The following is a 23,468-nucleotide window of genomic DNA, read 5'->3' as shown; positions in this document are numbered from 1 at the left end:
TTCACACTGTATCTTTGATCCAAATGTATTTTACTGTGGCAAAAGCTGCTTGTACCTCCCTTAGCATATGTGCAGTATGTGTTGTGTTATTCTTTTCTCCAGATGATTTAAACAATGCTTTCCTCAGCTGCTCCTACTGCTCCTGGTTCACATAGATGCTTCATCTCCCACACAGTGTCTCTAAATTATTTGTATTTTTTGAGTGTGCCCTGGAAAACTTGCTAAATCTGTCTTTCAGATCAGGCATTCAGTTCCACCCAGAAGCTGAAAATATTTGACAACTTTCAGTGTTTTTTCCTCCTCTGTGGAACTTAAAAATACAGAACCCTGTGAGAATGAATGAGAAGCCCGGCTTATGTAATGCTGGTAGAGCTTAGCTGCACATTCAGATTGTATTTAAGGCAAAGCTTAACATGCAGATGAGGTTTTACAATTCTTCATCCCTCCTGTTCTTCCTTGTTTCCCTATAATGGATTTTGATTTATTTGATAATGGGATCAGACTTCTCTCCTCTGTATCATCAGGAACCTTTACAAGTTTTCTGCTAAGGGAAGGGATAGCAAGATTTGCATTATGGGGCTTTTTTGTTATCTTCCCTCCACTGCAACTGAGATTTGAGAAACCATGGTAAGGCAAAAATTTTTATTTCTAGATACATATCTATAAAACAATAAAAACTATAAATATGTATATGTGTACTGATAAGAATTATATAATACATTATTACTAGCTGGACGTAAAGGCAATTATTTTCTACCTGAGACTATAAATGTGTTAGGCAGATTTTTCCAGCTTAGAAAGTTTCTTCTGTGTATTTTTATCATTGGGCATTCTTGTCAGAGAAAAACTGCCAAAAACTTTAATGTACCCTGGATTCATTAGTAGCTGCTAATGAATCTGTGATTCTACAAAATGCCAGTGAAAGAAACAAAATCTCTTCATGAGTTTTTCTGTGTTAATAGTCTTCCTGCAGCTACCCTAGGTCACATACGTATTCATCAAACATCTGTTTTTACTTGCTGGCAAACTGAGCTAATAATATATGCAGTAGTCTGAGCTGAACCAAAGTTGAGATGTGTGCAAGCTTGTACATGTGTTTTCCAGAAAAAAGGGAAAAACACTTAGACTTACAATAGATGCCTTCTATTTAGCTTACTTATTTTTATTCTGCATGTATTTCATTATTATTAGCAACAACTTTTTATCAATGTTACCATAGAAATGAAGAATGCTAATTTCTAGAATCATGCCAAAACTCATTTTCCATTCTGTTTACTTAGTTGCTCTACTGCAAACAATGCTTGCTAGATAGCTGTGAATAATTCAGAGCAGCTACATTATTTGGCCAGTTTATTTTTGTGTGCAATATCCTTCTGTTTCAGCAATACATTTTACATGTTGTTCTGGAAAAGAGTCCTGCAAAACTATGCTGAATTTTAAAGGCAAAACCATCAATGAATTTCTGGGAGGAGGAGGGGGAAACCCTAACAAGAATCCATAAGATTAAAGAAAAGGAAGGGCAGGGCTGTAACTTATGTACTGAGTAGCTCTTTTCTCTTTGAAAGCCATTTCATACTAATTCATAAGATGTGTTTCTTCAAGCCAGTACATACATGTTTTAATGGAACTCAATGATCATCAGGCATAAATCATGTACCAAGCTGCTCTTTAATGTCTCTCCTGAGAGCTCAGACTGTCAGAAGAACTTAAGGCACTGCAGCTGTATCACCTACAGCCATCTAGAACCTGAGTCATTTAACCATAACATTACAATTTATTTAATTTTGAAATACTAATTAATTGCCAGGGAAGAGGGCAAGAGATTCTAGAACTATCTAATAACCACACTTGTAATGCAGTGATTGCTTAGAAAATAAACTCTCTTAAAATAACATCTTGGAATTCCATAATTTAAATAGTTAGGTCACTTCACTGTGAATCCTAATAGTTTGGAAACAATTTCAAAATATTCCTACTGTAACAACCGAATCCCCTTTAAAAATCAACACATTCTTTCTGCTTCATGCATCACCATCAGCTACTGCAAATTGCAAATGTCCTAGAATCAAAACTTAGCAAGCAATTTTGTTAATGTAGCAGAAGGTGGAAAAGAATACATTTCAGTCTTTCACAGCAATATTGACTCTATTGTGCTGACAATATTGCTCATGCTTCATGGTACTGCATAACTGGAAAGAGAGACAAATCAGAGATTTACAGCACCTTTTACACAGTACAGTATTTTTACATAGCCATCCTCTTGATTATTCTCCCCCCAACATGTGGCCATGAATAAAGAGAGAGAAGAGGAAGAAAGGGAGATGTTGTTACCTAAGTGTAGGCTCCTGACTCTATCTTCTGGCATTGTGAATGAGAGCATTGATTTTATAATGCACATAGCACTTGGTGATTCCTCTGGTCTGTATTTACAGACTTGCTTGCCTATTCTCTACCATTCACCTGTTTCCTTACAGCCTGTGTAACTCAGAAGTGAATCTCCCTTTGGTATTGGATACTCCTATTGTTTCCTTGTATGCTGTAAACAGCAACAGCACCTCAGAGCTGTGTGCCGGCACAACGCAGGTAGTAAATAACTGATTCAGCTCTTAAAAAGAACTTCACAACTGACAAGTTTCTGCACAAAATCCTGCATTTCCACACAGTGCACGGCTCCATTGGTAAGAGCCCCATCTGGAGCCCCAGCAGTGTCACAGGCACTGAACTGCACTCACACAGAGATGTGCCGTGGCACCCAGTTAAGTCTGGAGGGGTTAGCCAGGCTATGCCCAGCTATTTGCACGGAAACTGAGAGTGCAAAACTACCCCTAATGTCATTAATCACCTCTGCCTCAGATCTGCAGAAGCATCTCTCCGTGTATCAGCCTTTTCCAAGGCTATCCCCCGGGAAACTCACTGTAGTCACAGCCCATCTTTAGACATTACGACTTGGACTTTCCACATCCTTTCAACCCATTTTTGCATTGCAGCATGTGAGTGTCTGTCTGTGTAAGCAATGTGGTGATGATCACTTTGATCAGCCCTGGTACCAGCACTGCCAGCCCTTTTCCCACTGCACGCAGGAGCACATCCCATAAATCCGGAGTGACTGCAGCCAGCCATCTGCAAGGGAGCCAACATTCAGCTGCAACGAGCAGGTAATGCTTTTGTAGTCAGGATTTTTCAGCTGTGGTTTCTCTTTTCACTTGAAAAGGTTTTGATCAAGAATGGCAGTTGAAAAAAAAATCCTACTGTTCAGTACATATATTAAAGCTTCATCTTTTCTCTGCTGTCTCTTCATATGTCCTCCTTTAAATTAAAAAATAAGCAACTCAACCCAAACTTTCAAATCCAAGCAAAATTATTGCTGCTTGTAAAACTGCAGTAAGATTATTTTAATGTGCATTACTAATATTTTTGATGTCCTAGCTCTGATTACACCATTCACAAAATGTTTAGAAAAATGCATATTAGTGCATATCAATAAGGATGGATTGAATTTGAGTGCCTTTATAGTGCTGCTGATAAAATTCTCACTCGCCAGAACAGAGTGTGCTGCAGTAACAGAACTGTTCAGCAAGAGCATATTTGCACATGGTGAGCTTGGAGCAGAAATCTGCTTTCCCCTGGCAAGCTCTGTAACATCTGTGAGAGATAACAGCAGAAAGGTGGAAGATTTAGCACCCTTTGTCATGTTTGTCCATGCTGTGATAGCTGATGTCTGATGCTTGTCTTTGAACTCTGTTTCTAAGAAGAATGGGGTGGGCTAAAGATCTCTGTATCTCTGGCTCCTTTTGATTAATTTCATTTCACTGTGCCCATCTGTGTGTCAGTGTCAGATAGCCACTGCCTGCTGCGGGCAGCCCCATCTCCAGGTTTCTCATTCCTGAGCAATTTGCAGCGAGTGACCCTGCTTCTCCTGCCTTCTCTGGGTACATTTGGTGTGCTTTTCCTCTTTGGGAGATCTGCAGAGCAGCAGCACCAGCTGCTGACCAGTGCCTTCAGCCTGTGCCAGGCTCTGACCAGTGCCTTCAGCTCTGCTCTCACAGGATAAACCACGGGATGGCTCCAGCTGGGAGATCCCAGCCAGGCTCCTCCAGGAAGCCACGGGAATGTGGGAGAAATGTGAGCTGGGGATGGCTCACTCTAATGCACCTCAGAAGGGGTAAAGAGCTGATGGCTTCATCTTCAGGAATGCACTACAGGGACTAGGGGGATTTTGAAGGAATTTTGAATGAGTTAAAGGCAGGACCTCTGAGGTTTTAGATAGTGCGGTTTATTTTTCTTCTATATAGGCAGGAAGGGTGAGTTCAACTCGTATCTTCAGAGGATGGTTCAGAAGATCACAAGACCCCTAGTTACAAGATCTTTCAAGGACTTATTAACCAAAAAAACACTACCAAAGAAGATATTTATATTTTTAACCTAATCCTTAAATATTTTGTGTTATGGACTCAAGCTACAGTGTAAGCTTTCTTAGTCAATCATGTTATGACACACAAACCTACAGTACTGTATTCTAAAACTCTAAACTTCCTTCTACTTGTGTCTCTACTTTAAACTGTAAATCCACATTCTCACTTCTAGCACCTGAATTTGGAAGCCTTTTCCAAGGGCTCAGACCAAGGGATCAGCTGCATCGAGCAGGTAATGCTTTTGTAGTCAGGATTTTTCAGCCGTGGTTTCTCTTTTCACTTGAAAAGGTTTTGATCAAGAATGGCAGTTTAAACACAGGATCCCTCAGATCCTGTGTTTAATTCTAAGCTTTGACTTACTGGCCCAAAGTTCTGAGAATTCCCTGCATTTTGGATTCCAACAAGGATACCCCAGAATTTTGGCTTTTCCTGCACTGATGACAATTTTAAAACTGACTGTGTAGTGCTGTCCTCTTGAAAGAGTGTGCAGTTACTGGAATAAATCACACTTTTTCTTCCCCTCTGTCAGCTATTAATAGTGGTAAATTTTAATTGCATATGTAAATAAAAACACTGTGTACTCATTAGTTTAAATATGTTTTTCATTAGGCAAATGAAATGCTTATTGTATATGATGCAAAGCTAAAAGGAGAATGTTAACAGCATTGAGCAGTTTGGGAAGTATAGTGACTTGAATTTTTAAAGTTCTTTCTTAGGATAAAAATAAGCCATGTTTTAAGGGATTATTATGGGCAAATTTTGCAGTAGAGACATCTTGTTTCTGGAAATGGGAAAAACAAAGATAAGTGACAGAAGTATGAGTATGGTGTCAAGGCCAATGCATTAAAACTTCTACTGAAAGGGAGAGACAGCACATAAACTTGCATTACTATTTATAGCATTGGCTATTTTAGAGATGGTAACTGCAAGGAGGGCAGCATTTTTCAGTTCCTATATAGAAAAATCCTGACATGTCTCACATTTTGATATCTTGAAACATATTGGTCCCAAATTACATCACTTCTTCATCGTCAATTTTCAAACTCTTGGAACGCCACACTCCAAATACACTTTTTGCTATTTTTAGGGGTATGTAATTATAGTCAAGAAGACACAATTTTTCAGTTCAGTAATCCATACTTCCAAGCTTGGAGTATATTTATCTACCTACGAGCTCATAATTTGTTTCCTTTCTATCAACAAAATACCCAGAATTTCATAAGTAATTCACTTCTAAACCTTCTTTTCTATCTCCTTCCACTGTTCTGCTCACTATGAAATGAGAGAAATCTTATCACAGAGACATTTAGTAAATTAGTATCATTTTATACAAAAGCCTGCCCTCTAAACACTTCAGTCTTAGTAAAAAGATACTCTGAAGGTATGACTTTCTAAAGTTATGGCTCAGAACAGTTTAACAATCTCCCTTAATATCCAAGCATGTGTTTCATGATTAATATGAGAACATAAAATCTCCCTCCCTGCAAAACTCAGAGCACCAAATACACTTTCTTCCCATATGCTTCCCATATTAGAGAGCCAAGATAAAAACCATTTTTATTTTATAAAGATAAGCTTGAATATACTTGTCTCATCCATGTTTCTTTAGTTCAAATTCTATCAAACTTTTATACTGGAGCACAGTAAAATATTTATATGCAAGATGTAGCAAACGAAATGCAAGGGCTGGCTAGAGGGCAGTCTCTTGGAATTAACACAGAGCAGTCTAAAAAGGACTGATTTCTTACTCTTCTGGATTCTTCATTTGCCAAGCTAAATTGTAGCTAGCAGTACCCATGGCCAAGAGAATAAAGGCAACAGCGATTCCACTTTGTATGAAGAATTATTGCATTTGACATGGCTGAAAACATATTAATAGTTTTTAAGACTGAAACGGGACTATAGGATATCAGACTGGATTTAATACATAAGAGAGGCCAGAAGGTTTCACTTGTCAGTGCCCTGAACAAGTCTATGAATTTAGGCTGAGTTTCAATAAAGTTTTGAGGATGATATTCAGTTTGGTCATGGCTGAAAAGCCAAGAATCAAGTAATCTCTTTTGCATCTTCTTGCAGGAAATGTTTAAAGCTCTCATAATTTAAAAAGCAAGGCTTTGCATTTGATTTTTTTCACTTGTCTGGATCAATCTTCTAGTCATTGCATCATAATTTATTTCACCCTACCACTGGGCCATCTGAGGAGAATAGGAATAATAAAGTTGAGAGGGAAAAGATAGATAGAGGTTTTGTCAAACAAAACAGTTTGAGTTTTGTTTCAAGAGATTTAAGGAGGCTGTGATTTAATACATGATGATATCCCATAATATATAATAGGTGCCCTTGATGCCTTCAAAATATTTTTCTAGTCTGCTGTATTAAAACCAGTAGGCAGTGTAATGTATAAGTATCATTCACTGGATATTCATGCCTTCATACACAAAGAACAAAAATCCTCCTTCAGTTGGGATCCATGCCCCAACAAATCCACTGACTCATTCCAAAGAGTTTGAGCATAAGAGCCCAGCAGGCCCATTGTTTACAGGCTAAGGAGAATTACGAAGCAATCCCACCCTGAGCTTCATTGTTATTACTGTTCAGAAAAGAAATCCTCATTGATTTCTAATGCATGTAGTGTTTCTCCAAAGTTATAAGTATTCACAGAAAGTGGTTATCTTTTACAAATTATTTCACTGATCTGCAGATGATTCCGTTGATTCTCATCCAGCATCAGATCCTCTGAATGATTTCTCATGAGGTTCCCCTCCCTCTCACCACTGAATTTCTCTAGGTAGGAGATGAACTTCAGAGATGTATTTAACATGGTACATAGATGTCTTCACACAGATACAACTCACTCTAGCTTTTAACAGCTCCTTCAGGTTCCTCAAGAAACTTGTGGTAGAGGTGAGAAATCTGAGGCTATGTAACACTTCAGTCTGTAGTAAGCTCTCAAATATTTAAATTGTGGATACATCTAGACCAAGTGTTTTTAATGGTAAAGTGTAATGATATGTAGATAGATGAGGAAACGCAATTTCTGTATAACTCATCCAAAACTAGCTTATCACATTTTATCCACATTCAAATGTCTTATCTGAAACTTGGCTCAGCAGGAAATGGTAACGTGTCAAGGATCCAATTAACATTATCTCACTCCCCTGGTTTTTCCTTCAATTTCTCTGCCTTATGGGAGCTGCTTCAAGTTCTGTTGTTACTCACAGTGAAATCGATTGATTTTTGGCATAGTTCTGGTTTGCTGATTACTCAAACACTACTGGAACCTCTGAATTTGTATGAAATATGAACCTCCCCACAGGGGAAAATCCACTCAGGAGTGTGTCTTCAGAATTCTGGATGGTTACTTCTTTGTTCTGTCTGGATTACTTTGTGCAAACTGTGAAACCTTCTAAACCCAAACGTTATTGAATGGTCCATTTTGTAGAGTGTACAACATCAAAAGGAACATGAGTTTTAAGTACAGTCAGCCTGCCAAAATCAAATTTAAAAAGAGGAAACTGGAGTGCTCTTTAACAGGGAGAGTTGGAAAGCTGTATTTGACGCTAAGGAGTATGAATAGGAGGAGTGAGAGAGGTCCATGTTGAATATATTTGTGCACTGAGATAATTATTCTTTATAAATAAAGGAGCAATTATCAACAGCAATACACTGAACAGTAGAATTTTACCTGAATTCTTCCAGTAGCAACCATAATATCCTTGCAAGGCAACACCAGAAAAGAGTGCCTGTAAAGGGGTTCTTAGCTAAGCAATGTTAAACGTAAACACTACATGATTTTTAAAAATTAATTCCCTTTCAGCAGAAACCCCAGCAAGATTCTGCTTTGGATTTTGTTTTATCTTTTCCAAGATTCCCAGTTACAATAGACGAATCTCATGTGCGCTAACCTGGAAATCTTTTTACCTTTGTTATTCTAGAAAATTTGCCAGCCTCCATTTCCACTTCAAGTGATTATCTGCCACACAGCTGTTACTGTAAATTCCAAGTTATGAAGGGTCAGTCACCAATATAGAGAATTATGGGAGGTAGAACAAGAAAGGAGAGAAACTTTGTGTCTCCAAACTCTTCTCTTCAAGCAGTCCAAGACAACTAAAGATACGATGTGATTTAGGATCTGGTTTGTTATGTAGTTATCTTGCCACTATATTTTTTCTACTGAGTAATATCAGTTTTGAGTTCCTATTTATCTATATTTAGCAACAGGTGTTGTTCAAGTCTCAATATGCTAAATTGATTCCCTGGGAAGCATTTATTTACTATCTATGTGTAACTAAGAGAATGAAAATTAGAATACAAAGAATTAAACTGAAGTTGGTAGCTGTGGAGACAAGCCATGAAAAAAGAAAATAATCCATCAAGTCTATCATGGATCAGTTTTCACTCTCTTCCTTGAGCTTCTTTCCTGCTTGGAACAGACAGTGGGGTTTACCATGCAAAGCAGTATGGAAAACAGCATTCCCCAGGGAGAGGAGCAGCATCTTTTTGAGATTAATATGTGTAATGTCTTGAGAACTACTGTTGCCTTGGAGGAAGGCAATCCATACCTGCAGGCACACGGTTTGTGGTGATTGGGGTGGGGCTGTGGGAGCCTCATCCCCAGTGGGCACAGCTGTGAGCAGCAGGGGAGCAGCACTGGCAGCAATGAGCCATGGAGTGCCCAGGGGCACTGACCAACCAGCAAAGGGAGCAGAGGGCACACAGGGGCAGGGCATCAACAGGAGGGGATAAAAGGTTGGGTTAAAGAGCAAGAAGGGCAGGTACTTGCAGCTTTCTAAAGTGGAATGATGTTTCTTCTGCTGGGGTAAGGTGTTATTCTGTATGGGCTGAAGCCTTCTCAAATTGTATGGTGACACTCTGTGTGTTGTGGCTGTCTTGATTGTGGCATGTCCTGAGACACACACCAACATAAATCACATCCTCTGAGGTGAGTCTGATAATCTATCTAGCCCAATATATACAGTCACTAGAGATGTGAATAGAAGCCTATATATGTGAAAATATGAACAAGAAATTACTAAGCTACTTGTGCAATGTGTACAGGGATATAATGTCAGCATCTCAAGATTATTTGACCCTGATCTGGGATGAGCTCAGATGTGTGCAAGCCTTGATTCAAAGCACATGGAAAATGGCATGCAGATCCTTATAATGAATTTTTGAAGAAACGCTCCAGGCTGTGCCTAAGTGGGAGCGACTCCTTCAAATCTAGCTCTGATCATTAACTCATGAGCACAGCATGATGATGTGCTTCAGCTGGGGATGCCTTTGGAAATGCAGGGGAGTGATGGAGATGTTCATGTGAGTGGCACGTTATCTCCATGTCAGCGTACTGAGCTGCACACTCTGGCTAAAGCAATGGCTGCAGTTTGCAGAATGGCTGCTCAAATACTGAAATTCCTGGGTGTTAAAGCAGAATAAGTGCCCTCTTAAAGTATTTACTCATTCAGCCCAGGAACTCTACTTAAACAGACCATTTCCAAGCAAACTTCTATGAAAACAAACTTCCTCTGCCTAGTTAGCAACACAATTCCTCACACTCATACTTAGACAAAGCTCTTAAGTACCTATTGATGCCTATATCCTGTCATAAATGTTTAATATTTGAGATGCCTTTGATTCCTCTGAGATGTGTCATTTATGTTACTAATATTCTTAAATGCTTGGTTGCTAAAGTTTGGCTCCAAAAGCTATGGACCTTAGTGGGACACCTTGTGGACTGTTTTGAGGGATGGGAAACTGCAAATACCTCAATAAGTGACAGCCAGACATTTTTATTTTGAGAGTCTTCAGCACAATACTCCCAAAGAATGCCTTATTAGGAAAGTATTTTGGCAGATTTTTAATTCCTTCTGGATTTTATGATCTTGAAGCATATCTCTGAATGGACACACTTTGAACAGGGAGGGGCATATCGCCCAAATCTAGGAAGTGTTCTACTGAGTACGTGCCCAAAGTTTTCATGAATCATGAATATACCTATTCCCACTGTAATACTTCATTTTTTAAATAGGATGCAAAATTACATTGAAGAGAAACTTGCTCTCAAGGCTCACATATATCGCCCATTCATAATTGAACTTACAGAGCAAAAAATATCTTTGCAGTGTAGATACCAGGTACTTGTTTGTGGTGTTATCCCATTATGTTGGATTTGAGAACTGCAGAAGTAATGGCAGCAAGGGGTAAGGAAAAAAGAGAAGGAAATTCCATACTCCAGTGATTCCAACCATCACTTTTGATTTTTGACAACCAGTCATTCATTTACTGCATCTCTCATGTCTAGTAAGTATAAATGCTTTCCTTGGTAATATGCAAATGTCCTTTCACAAATAGCAAAGGAAAATAGCTGTCCATTTGTCTAAAATTCACTATTTTCATTTGAAGATACAAACTAGGTTTTCACTGAGCCTTTTGCCTCAGCACCAGGCTCCACCTGGACTCTAGCAGTTGGTTCTATTTGTAACTGAGGCCAGTTACTTTTGAAAGCACACTCTGCTTTCTGCTCACTGTAGAGAAACCTCAACACGTTTCTGCAAGAAATCAAAGGTATAGCTTTTTCTCCTCAGGTTCACAGTGTAATTCATAGTTTTAAGATGGCTCCTCTCCAGACAGAAGCAATGAAAGTACAAAATTGTTTCATTTCCAGACAAACACCTCAGGTTTACAATCCTTCTCTCTCCTTCTCCTCTATTTCTGTACCACTCACATCACCCAAGAAACAAAGATGTATGCCAGGCAGACATCACAACTATCTTCACTAACATCTGTTACAGGCCAATTTCAATGCTATTGCTGCTTCTTCTCTCATTCTGTATGTATGAGCTGGTATTAATATCTCCAAGGAAAGTAAATGCATGAATCAATGTGTGTGAATCAAACAGGCTGAACAAATGAAGTGTATGTATAAAAAAAAGCATGTGTTATGTTTGTACATCCAGGTTCTGTTTTGAGCATCACATGTGGTGGGGGCACATTGAGGAGGCCACATGCAGCTTGTGCAGGAAAGGCAGAGCAGACAGAGGAAGAGTCAGGGAGACAAAGCCTTCATGCAGGTGGTCACAGAAACAAAGGTGTGGGCAGTCTCTGGGGCTGTGATGCTGTCTGTTCTGCTGCCACACAGGTCTCAGAGGAAAGGACTGGCAAACCACCTTCCTATCGAGCCACGACAGCAGAGGAGAAGGAGGACAGGGCATCAGGAACCAGGGCCAAAAGACCTAAAGATGTAGTGGCTGCTTGCCCACAATAAGTTCTTCCAAGGTGAGATGTTTTCAGAAAGTATGGCATGTCCATCCTGAGAAGAAAAACAGGGAGAAGGGGAGGTACTATCAAAAACCATTTCTGGAATTGCTGCTGCTAAGTGTGTGTTACAGCTGCCCTTCAGCTGCTCCCCTTTGATTTGCCCTGACAGAAGCTGCCTGTAGCAGTGATGTTTGTCCCAGTGCTGCTGAGAGGGGGCGGCCACTCACTCACCTGCTGGCTGACAAAGGTCAGCTTGTTCAAAGCCACTTGCAGCCCCACATTTCCTTGAGCACCCACGGAGGAGACAGTGCTTGCACTCTGCAGCCCAGCTCAACCTTGCCAATAAGGCAGCCTGCTGCTGGTCAGTGAGTGATGGCCACAGCCATGCCACAGGGACAATGACACTGTCCCCAGCCCCAGTGGCTCTCCCTATTCCACTCATCCATTGTACCTGTAATTCATCAGATGTGTCACAGGCAGCCACCTCCAGCTACCCTGTCCTAGCAGGTACAGTCTGTTATAACAAATATAGCAAAACAGTAAGAGGATATAGAAACTCATAGCTGACTAATAAGGGAGAAGGGTGATTTAGCTGGAACGTGTGAGGGTGGTAGATACCTTTTGGTAGTGTTCAAATTAGCACCTTTCAAGATTCAGTGCAGCTGTGGCTGAAAACTCCCCTCACTCAGCCAGGCCATGTCACTGTCCTGTCCTATGCTGAGTGCATGGCCCAGGAACTGGATCTACTTCATGCTATATAATGTTCTGAACACTGGTGTCACTGCTATTTTGCTTTATGTGATAGCAATAGGCATTTTTGCAGGAGAAAAATATGTACAGGAAGCCCTCCAAGGTCAATATAACAGTCTAAATAGCCAGATGCTATTTCCTTGTGAATTACAAGGCTGAGCTGCCAAACATCTCTTAGTTATGTAAATTATGAAAATTCCGAGCACTGCAGTGCAGACAAAAAGATCTACTGCTGTTGAATCATTTTCTCTGGTTCAGAAATGACCATATCTTACCCTTTTGTTCCAGATTTTATTTGCATTGCATGATTGTGTTTCTTCCTGTCAGATATAGGAACGAAGCTAACATCTTTGCTTTAGGATATTGTTCTTTTATTATCAAAAAGGCATTCAGCAGACTTGCAGAAATTCTTTTCAGACATGGAGAAAATAACACAAACCCAGCATTGAGCTACTCCTTTTAAGCTATCTGCTGTTAAAGTGATTATTAAACCCCAGGACAGGTTTAAGGGTAATCCAGATGAATATTGTTTTCTTCAAAGCAATAGTAAAGTCATCTGCTTTTTCCTTGTTGCCGTAGGACTGACATTAGTAAAGGCATACCAAGTGAAATTGGGAATTATTTTCCTCTACTTCCTTTAAAGTTCAATTTCTGCCATTTACTGCTCGTAGTTATCTGATGTAAGGAAGACTGCTTCCTTTTTGAAAAATGCTGTGGATAAGTGTTGTTTTCCCACTTTCACTTGGGAAACATGGTAAAAAGATCCCATGAGACGAAAATGAACTCCTTTTCTGGAACAAAAAAATAAATAAGGGCTATGCAGAAAATAAGCAGGAGCATTTTGAAATATGTGAATGTAGAACAGATATGAGAATAGCAGTGTGTGTTAATGCTACAGGCTTGAGTCTCGTTTAAGAAATAGGAGGTAAATGCTTGTTTTATGGGGAAAAAGTCAAATGACAACAGGCAAAATAATGAAAAATGTAGGGCACAACATTTCATGAAACAATTTATAGTATCAGGACTGCCCATGTCAGGACAAAGTGAGTGGAAAATGCACCTAAATTAGAATAATTAGGGTTAATAGGCTCTTTGCATTGTAATGAGTAATTATTTAATTCACAGGTCAAAGTCAGTCTCTTTGGGTTCCTCTGGTATTTTTTTATTGAGTAGAGTGTAAGAGGATAATAGCTGAAACAAGCAGCACTGCATCTGGAGGAGGTTTGTTGTCCATATAAAATCAATCATTAAAGTTAATTCTACTTCATTCACTGCTTCCCCGGTTTGATCATCCCAGCTGCTTCCCTAGAGAAACAACATTCCTATTTTTCCTTTTTTTTTTTCTGTTAATCTTCCTTGGTCTTACATGGCTTCATGCAGTGGTGCTGTCAGAAAGATGATGTCTAGTCCCAATTAGAAATTCAATCAATATTCACATAATGAGGGTTCTAGCAAAACCATGTCATTTAGTTCAAAGACATGGATATATTACTGTAGCAATTCAGGATTCAAGTAATTTAGGGCACCTCAGTGAAAAAAGATAAAATAAAGCTGAAGGGCTTAGAGGTAGTTAATTGTTACTATGGCAACTTCCTAAATAAGCTTTAGATTCTAGTCATTTTTCAGTTTATTTGGAGGCAGAACAGAATCATTAAAGATGAAACTTATTTAAAGCTCAGAGCAGTTATGGGATCTTATAGTTTCCTGCTGTTCCTTATGGAGTTACTTAAACTTTGTCCACCTCAACTTTGAACTATGTAAAAGAGCAAGATGCAGCCTGCATAAATTAAAAAAAAAATGACAGCATGTTAGGTAACAATGATCTAATTCAGTAACTTTGGCAATTGTATTTTTACATTTTTTTCTCCCAGTAGAACTCTTTTAAAAGCATTGTGTAGGAAAGAAGTGGCCCTCAGCAAAGAATGCACCGACCTGTCCATAAAATGAAGTTATTATGATCTGATTTTCAACAATGGTCACTGATGGTGAGGGCACATTTGTCCACCTTTCCTTCCACAAAACCCCCACATGTGGAATAGCAGGGCTGCATTTTAGCCTGATCCTTGGCCAGTGCTGTAACAATTGTGATGATAAGGACCCAGGAGAAAGGCTGCCATATCAAAATCTTGCCATGCTGATTGTGTCCATTTGTGTTCTTAATGTGAATGAATATATTTGGCCTCTGTGGGGCTGCATCACTGGGCAGATCCAAAGAGCCTTCTACAGGCACCAATGGAGACAGCAGAGAGACAACAGAGCTGAGAAAACTCTCAATCCCTGGGCATTAATTAGGTGAAGATCCATATCAGCCTAAACTTTTTGCATGATCTCAGCAGCTGTAACTCACTTCCTTAACCACTTCCATAGTGGTGATATCACACACTTCCATAGTGTGTGATAAACCCCCCAGGCCATGAAATAAAATCGTGTCTCAGTAGGAGACACCCCTTGGCTTCTCACAGAAGTAAATTCATACCCTCAGACCTGTTTTCACTCTTCTGTGGGCTGGAAATCTCTGAAGTCACTGAGTCATAACTGCAAAGCTGTCAGAGAATGATGCCTTAGGTGTGAAGATGCTCAGAAGACACCCCTAGAGGTGAAGGTATAAGCAGTGTAGGCTAAAGTGATGTGTTCATCTCAAAGAGAACAGCAGGACAGGTTACCTGGCTGTGAGCTCAGTGCCCCAAGGGTGAGCAGCAGCTGCTTGCAGGCATCTTTAAGCCAACCTCAAGGAGATGAACTAAGCCGGATGGGGGAACCAAGCTGTGCAGGTGTTGCTCCAAAAGAGGTAAAGGAGGGCTAGAAGGCTCTCTTATATGTGGCTGATATGTCAAGATGACATTGTCATAGGATAATTCCCTTTCCCACCACCTGCAAGCCTGCCTCTCTGTCACAAGTAATAGTCCTGCATATGGAGAGTCTCCCAGCCCAGGAAACACCTGGCTGTGTTTGACAGGCTCACAGTGACTCTAGACTTTCTCCAAAATCCCTGTGGGGGAAACAGGCTTTTCCAGGCCATGGCCCATTCCATCCTAGGGATTAAGGTACAAAAGAAATCGGTGAAAATTAGCCTGTTATTCTCCATATATCTTGAATTATGAAACAGAGAAAGGTTGAAAAAATGTCTCATCATTCATTTTCCAAATTAAATTGCTCTATTCATCTAAAAAGAGGAAAAAAGCCTTTGTTTTGAAATATAAATTGAACATCAAAGTTTCATGATATAAGCCAGTCATAATGTATATAAGTTCAAATTCAGACTTTTCCATGTTACTTTATCAGGCTTAATTCTGTTGGTCTGGGTCCCTTCTTTCGTCCTCAGATAACTCCTCCAGACGGTTTTCTGATTTAGAACAATAGGAACACTCTTTCAAATTTCACATAATTAAAAAGAAATGTGCATCCAGCTGCAAGAGAAACTGTTTTTCTCTCCCATCTGAAAAGGCTGTACCATGAGTAGGAAATCTGCACTGCCTATTACTTGCACCACTCCTTTTCTATGGAAATCTGGTCTCCAGAGTTTTAATTCAGGGAACTACAGTCAGAAGGAACTTGGCTTAATTTATATGAAAAGAAAAAAATACCTGCTGAGGACAAAAAAAAGGCGAATATGGTCTGATCCCAAACAGCCTGAGCATTATTTATTGTATTTTCTTTTCTTTGCTGTTACACAACCACAGCGCCCGGCTGTTTGCTGTGTTGCAAGGGAAGTATTTTCAAGGTTAGCACAGAAGTAATCAACCACTCAATGGTGGCATGAATATTCATATCAAGACACATTATGAGAAAGTAGATAGAGGTAAATATGCAATTTAAATATAGACTATAGCAGGAAATGGGACATGAAACAGTAATTAAATAGTGAAAATTACATGTTATTTACATAGGTAAATACACTGCAGGGGTTATGCATGTGAACTTTTCTATTAGCATTTGTTTGTTTGTGATTTAACCCTGATTTAAAAAGGGAGGCTTTTAAAGCATGAAAATGGGAAGACAGGAACACTTAGTTTGAACCAGAAAATCTGCATTGCTTAAAGGATTACCAGTATGGGCTGTCAGCCAGGTTTCACAGCTAACGTGGATCAGAATAGGTCTGTACTGCAGACGGCAGTGGTGGCTGCTCTCTGAAGCACAGCCTTTCTCCGCAGCCCTGCTCATGCAGCTCCTTCCTGTTTGGGCCACTGGAAGCCTTCAGGTGATGGGAACACAAGCCTGAATTCCTACGGCCCAGGTTAAATGGAAATCCTGTTTACTGATACTGAATTTCTGGGGGGAAAAAACATCTAGAAGGGGACAAAAGCATTTGCTTTCCTTCTTCAAGGAACACATCGTTTTAGACTGTTTCCTGCTTTTCCTTTCAGAAATGGAAATATGGCTCTGGTCTGTTTGGATCAGCACAAGCACACTCTGAGCCTCCACAACCATCATACCAAAGGCAGTAATCCTACTTTTTACATCTACTTGCTGAACTACCCCATCTTGCTGAATTTCTTACTTATGTCTGTTCTTTTTTCCTGCTCCCTTAGCCAAGAGGAAGGTGAGAGAAAAGGCTTCACTAATGTATCTCCTGTCTTCTCTTCAGCTGCCATGAGCACACAGTTCATTGGTAGTCTGGGATTCCCAGAGAAAATGGCCACTAGGGAATTAATGAGAGAAAGAGGTACGGAAATAGATTTCCCTCTCAAAGGCTTATTTCTTCCTTAGCCCTTCACCTCTGAGTTGCTTTTGCTTGGGTATCTTGAGTCTGCAAGCAAGAAAAACAACTTCAGAGTCCACAACATTCATTTATTGGTGAATATATGCAGTGGGTAGCTGGGAATACTGTGCTACACGACCACACAAATATTCTTTTGATTCTGGGTGAGTCTCTGCTGAACAGGCAGTCATAAGTCAAGTGAGGGAAGGGTCTGCCTCTGCTGCTTGGGGTAGGCTGATCTTTGATGTTGTAGATTTGCTGTCTTCCTATTCTTAGCTTTTCTTTCCCTAGGATTTTACAGCTTTTCATGTTTCCAGTGTTTTCCTCTTGAATCCCTGAGCTTTAAGTAACCCCATCTCAGCAAATACTGTTGAGCCTATTGTTTTGCTTTCCTTAGCCTCTGTGGCTTTGGCTCATAGGTTTTCTCACACCTTAACAGTATTTTTCTCTAAAACTCTGCCATGGTGGCAATCATGTCATGTAAAATCAGGCTGGGGTGCACAGACAGCCAAAGTCCTCAGCCACAGGGCACAAAGGGTTTGTATCTTCAACCCAATCACACCAGCTGCCCCAATGACATAAGGAACTGCAGAATAAAGCTCAAAGGAAAATTGTTAAGACAAGTACATGGTGCTGCAGTGCAGTAACATTTTCAGGAAATTCCTTTTGTAGGTTACTGAGCTGGCACTTAGCAAATGCCCAGAATCTGGCCTGAGAGGGCACTGCCCTCCTGCAGCTCCTGTGCTTCTAAATATCAAGAAATGCAGATGTTTGACAGGGACTGAGTGGTTTCCTAATGGGCAAGTGTCTCAAAATTGTTGTTCTGGGCAAATTCCAAGCTGGTCAGTCCCATTCTATTTTTAAAGTTCACCTAAAATATGGGTTGCTGTATTTTTAAAATCTAATTAAGACTTCAACTTAGAAATCATGATAATGCAACCTTTGTTCTTGGTTATCTTTCATTTCCAGTTTTCTTTTCATCAACAGACAATGGCTTGTGGATATGAGGAAAAACCCTGAAAACTCTTCCTATCTTTTATGCATGCTTCAATGCACAAGTGCTCTGCATGAAACTGTGTCCTTTGTAGAGTGCTGTGTATATTTGATTTGCCACTTCCCCTTGTGGAGGTGGCAGCACATTGGGACTTATTCTTTATAGGAAGTTTATTACTTTTTGTGAAGTGTCTCGAGACTTTGTGGATTGAAGAGTGTGTTGAGATAAAGACTGTTTATTATTCATCACTCCAAATACATTTGTTCCTGCATTCTGAAGCTGGGAACAGTGTGTGATAAGAGACAGCTGCATAGCTAGGACTCTTCCTGAAAGCATGCAAATTATTTTTCAGATCTGAAAAGAGGTGATGGGCCCGAGGAAATACTTTTCTTTTTCCCAGCTGTATCAGATGGGTCAATGAAAGCTATTACTTTTCCCATAAAACATAGAACAGGGAGATTCCCAATCTGATGATAAAATCATATTGTAGCTAACAGAACAAGCACACAAAAAGGATGTAAAAATGTTATAAAAATCACCTAGACTCAGATTTGAACCTTTTGTATGAAGAAAGTGTCCTGCAAAGGGAGGTATCCCTTACCCCTGTGTGCCCAGATCCTCCAAGTAAAATTGCTTAAGGCAGCAAGAGGAAATTCAGCTCAAGAAGTAAAAGCAAAGCCAGCCTTCCTGCAGGAACTAAATACTTTGTGAAAGCACACGAAAGCACGTAGAGTGGATGGCCGTGACTGAAATGACTGTGACAAGACAATCTCTCTCTATGTCAGATGGACAAAATAACAACTGACTCCACTGTGGAAATTCAATTGAAACTCACTCATATCAGGCCTGTGGGCTTTCTCAGAGAATGGAAATTAAGATTGTAGTAACCCTTCTCCACCTGTTCAAATGTGTCCCAGTTCTCCATTTTTCCTCAATAAGGATACAGGGAGGATTAAACATCTCCTATTGCTCTTGGATCCAGTTTGAAATTGTTAAGTATTTCACAGGAAGCAATTTTAGGAGGATAATGTCTCTAACTTGGGCTGAAATCACCTGAGCACCTGTGACATTTCAGACTGAAAGAAGGACAAAGTTCCACAGAGCAAGACACTTTTACTGTAGTCACTGCAGTCATTTCTAGAGACTTTGACACAAAAATATTTTATTCCATCTTATATTTGGGCAGTTAACAGGAGCCTCCATGGAAGGGGGCTCCTTATTTTTTCTGATAACATTTTGGTAGTCAATTCCATTTAGGATGAATTCCAAAGGATTGTTTTCCTCCCTTTGATACTATTCAGGATACAGAAGTGTTACAATGGTCATCTGAAAGGGTTTATATTTATATTAAGGATAGCCACAACTTTCAACAGTGGTTTGCCTCTGAAACCTGCAGGTGGCGTTTCAAATTACAGACATAAAACAAAAGAGATCCTATTCTGCACCTTGCTGCGCTCAGTAGTGCACAGCACTTTGGTGGAGTCCATTTCCAATGAATGACTCAGGGAGAAACAAAACCTGAAATGTTCACATGAAGAGGATACTGCTAAATTTCAGGTCTGCTAAACTGAGGAGAAGCTCTGTCCTAGGTTTGGAACCCATATGGAATACCTCAAATAACAGCACTAAAACCTTTTCAGAGTGAGTAGGCATCAAATCAGATGTCCAGAGTCAGTGGAGTCCACTCCACCAAAAATTCACAATTTGTAAACACCAGGCCACTGGCTTCATCTTCAGGCATCCACATACCTTTCAAAAATATCCTATTTATTCCTTCTCTGATTCAAATCTCCTGTTTCTTTCCCTCTGTGTTACATCTGAGAGATTTGTACAGAACAGATCATAGCAGAGGGTCTAATCTCAGGTGAGGAATTAAAGTAGCATTGTACTTAATTATTTCTTATATCACTTTCTTTCACTTAAGATATTCCTTTTCTTTTTCTTTTCTGTTTCAAGCTCTCAAGAGTGATCAGCTATTTTTTAAGGTATTAACTAGCTTACTTCCAGCTTAGAGTCCATACGTGCATAGGATTCTGCTCTGTAAGACATTCTTACTCAGTAGACATTCTGGCATAAAATCTTAAAATCCTTGATTTGGAGAAAAGACTTTGCCATTTTTCTACCTGCTGCCCAAATAGGAGCAGTGACTGTCTACTGCTCCTTAATGCTGTTTCAAATGATTAATTCATGTCTTATACCCAAGAACACACAAAATATCATGATGAACTTTTGCAAACAGGAAAACAATATCTCCAGGTATTTGTGTTCAAGGTTTGATTTATATAAATGACATTTTGCATGTAAATATGCAGCCACTCATTTCACTGCCTGCCAAGAGGCATTTCAGCTAAACCCAATGATGCTCCTCTTCATCTAAAATGTCATGTTCTCATATGCACCTACTGCAAAGGTTATTGCACACATCTGAAAGTAAACAAATTATCTGGCAAATTAAGCCTCACCAAATTTTTGTCTTTTCTTCCTGGTTAAAATAACTTCTATCAAGGAATATGAGTCCCCAGACAAGCATCCATCAATTCTGAGCACCTGACTTAAGATGATATGAAAATACTAATTGCCTTCCTTTCACCCCAAATAGAGCTGAGTCCCAGCTCCAGGGGGATTGAACAGATGTGCTCAGAGAATACCAAGCCCTGGGCCTGCAGGCAATCTTGTCTGTAAAGCTTCCTTGGAGTTTTATGAATAACCAAGGCCTCACTTTCTGTCTTTCCCAAATCTGGAGTTGCACTCAGAGCCCTGCATGAGTAGATAATTTAAAACAGGAGATTGCACTGGCTCAGTGTGTGTTGAGATCTGTCTCTTCAGAAAAGCAGGAGTGCAAACATCACAGAGCATCTCTTATTTTTCTCCTTTTGGAGTTCAAAAGGCTTTCAGGCTTCTGATCTACAACTAGAAGATCTGATCTGCTACTTCAATGCATATTTACTGAGTATCTCTGATGTGTCTATTGTTTGCTCTACAGCTACTGCAGCATGGCCTTCCCAGGCCCTGGGATGCTTCCTCAGAACTGAGGCTGCAGCAGAAGTTCCTCAGGCACTCCTGGTGATACTGCCTATATCTACCTATACATTTAGCGTGTTATAGATAGTTCTGGGGAAAATATGAAACCCAGGCTCTGAAAGATAAATTTGGGTCATGATGAGTACACGAGCCTAACCTTCCTGCTACAGGATCACTGCCTCTGTTGCTGGGCAAAATTAATTCCTGTCCTGCCACAGAAAAATTCTCCAAATTTCAGGCACTATTTTCACCTTTTTTTCTCCCCCTTATATTCTTTCCCCCTCCTATATTATTTTTAAGTAATCAAAGTCTGAATTATTGATCCCTTCTCTAGCAAAATAACCCTGTGCTCTGCATTTTGTCACAGGTGCAGGAAAGCTGCTGCCATGGAACTGCTCTCCTGCAGTGTGACATTGCCTGCAGCTCACAAGTCACCTTTCTTTCCTCTCCTACGTTGTTGAAAGAGAAGCCCCAGTGAGGCCTGCCTCATTTTACTCTCTCTCATGTCAGATACAATAATATGTATACATGTTGTTTTGTGATGTAGAAATTTAAAAAATCATAACTTTCCAATTACTTGCCCAAATTTTCAGTTGAGATGTCTCAGATAGGATTTCTTTCTCCTTTTCACAAACACCTGCTATACACAATGAGGCAAAGAAAAAAAGGACTGGAGTCTGTCTGAGGAAATTTAACTTTTTTTACTTTTAAATCTAGCAGGAAAAAAGGACTAAAATTCAGGTCTTGTTTCTTTTCTTTTCACTTTCATGTATGTTGAACCTTCTATTAAAAACAATACAACAAAGAAGATCAAAATGAAACATAAAGAGGAAATGTTCTTTCATTTTCAATCACAACAAAATTGATGGTATTTTTCACTGCAAGAGCTAAATTCCTCCTACTTCAGACTGAAGGATTTTTTTTCCAAACTCAAATGGCACATTTATATGTATCTCCCATAAATTAGGGGACCATGTACGGGTTGCTATTGTTCAAATGGTGTTACTTTATTTTTCCAGTGAGATGGTTATGGTCTCCTGCTGTCCTTCAGCCCTGTGTGCGAGCTAAGTACCAAGTTTATTTTCCCTCAGAAGTTTCTCACTAAGGCAAGCTAGGAGGGGCAGCCTGTTTGAGTACCAATGAAAGGAAAACAGCCTTCAGGTTTTAGCATACAGGAACACAAGCAGTAGTCTAATTGCTTAGAAGGCTGAAGGTTTGCTCTTGAGCATGGATCCAAACCTCACACAAACACAAGGCCCACACAGATGTCCAACAAAGTTCCCAGAAGGGTCTGTGATGATCTGCAATGGAGGATGAGTCAAATGTTAAGGCAGTAGAAGAATCAGTCACTCGCCTTTATAATTCATCCTTTAACCAAAGTTTTGTTTTAAATATGAATTTTCTCCCAGTCCTTACTTCATTTTTCTCCCCTTCCACCTGAGTTTTAAAACCCAGTTTTATCTACAGAAATGAGAAGTCTGTAATCATCTCAGTTCTGTGACTATACCTGGAAGTTAGTCAGTCTCCAGGCCTGAAACAAGAAGTAGAGTTCTAAGTACGTGTCTCTGCCCTGTAGTTGTAAGATAACTCTGCCCTTTTCATGGGATGCCAAATTATTGCTCCTTGAGCAAGAGCCAGCATCCCAGGAAGAGCTCAGCCTGAGCCAAATCACCACTTGTGCTTGCTGCTTACTCTGTGGTGATAACCTCTGGCTCAAAACCACATTTGTGGCACTCAGCTGTAGAAGAGATGATGGGCTAAATTGCTTCCTGAGTGGCACTCACGAATAAATATTTGAACTGATCAAACAAAAAACAAGACTCTGAAGCAACAGCAAAACCAGCAATTAGTTTAAATTTGTCATTGAAAACGTAAATTTTTTTGAGGCTGAAAATAGTTCAGCTACAACATTTTTGCCAAAAGCCAAAGCACATGATATGATCTGTTTTTCAGGATTCAGCAAAGGGAAAGAAGGTAAAACAGAGGAGATCACGGACCCAGCAGTGCCTCCATTTCAGCCCCGAGTCTGTGGTGTTGCCTTGGTTCCAGGTGCCATCAGGACAGTGACAGCACTTCAGCCTCCTGACAGTGTGGGGTGAAAGCGCTGGCGAGGAGCTGTGGTGCTGCACTGAGACCAAAGCCCCACCTGGAGGGGCCCCCTCAGTGGTTTCAGCTTCATACTATGGTACCCACCCCACCTTCAGAACTGGGGGCAGGGAGCAAGACTGCACTTGCAGGACATTTTGAGCACCACCACTAACACAGCAGGGATGTCTTTTTCTATAGAAAGAGATGTATTAAAAGAAACAGGGGTCTGGACAGCATAAAAACCCCA

The 23,468-nt window shown here is 40.0% G+C and overlaps 1 long non-coding RNA gene across 1 annotated transcript in view; it reads left to right on the top strand.

The window, feature by feature from the left end:
* The first annotated feature begins 2,183 nt into the window (after window positions 1-2,183).
* LOC106630758 (uncharacterized) overlaps window positions 2,184-23,468 on the top strand; it is a 139,460-nt gene continuing 118,175 nt past the window's right edge. Inside the window, exons 1-2 of the long non-coding RNA XR_012581086.1 lie at window positions 2,184-3,155; window positions 11,551-11,687. This is a non-coding gene — a long non-coding RNA (uncharacterized LOC106630758). The remainder of the gene's footprint in view (window positions 3,156-11,550; window positions 11,688-23,468) is intronic.

Source organism: Zonotrichia albicollis, chromosome 7 (assembly GCF_047830755.1).
Source record: "Zonotrichia albicollis isolate bZonAlb1 chromosome 7, bZonAlb1.hap1, whole genome shotgun sequence".
Lineage (NCBI taxonomy): Eukaryota > Metazoa > Chordata > Aves > Passeriformes > Passerellidae > Zonotrichia > Zonotrichia albicollis.
Note: the sequence above shows the minus strand (reverse complement) of the source record. Positions and strands in the feature narration are given on the sequence as shown.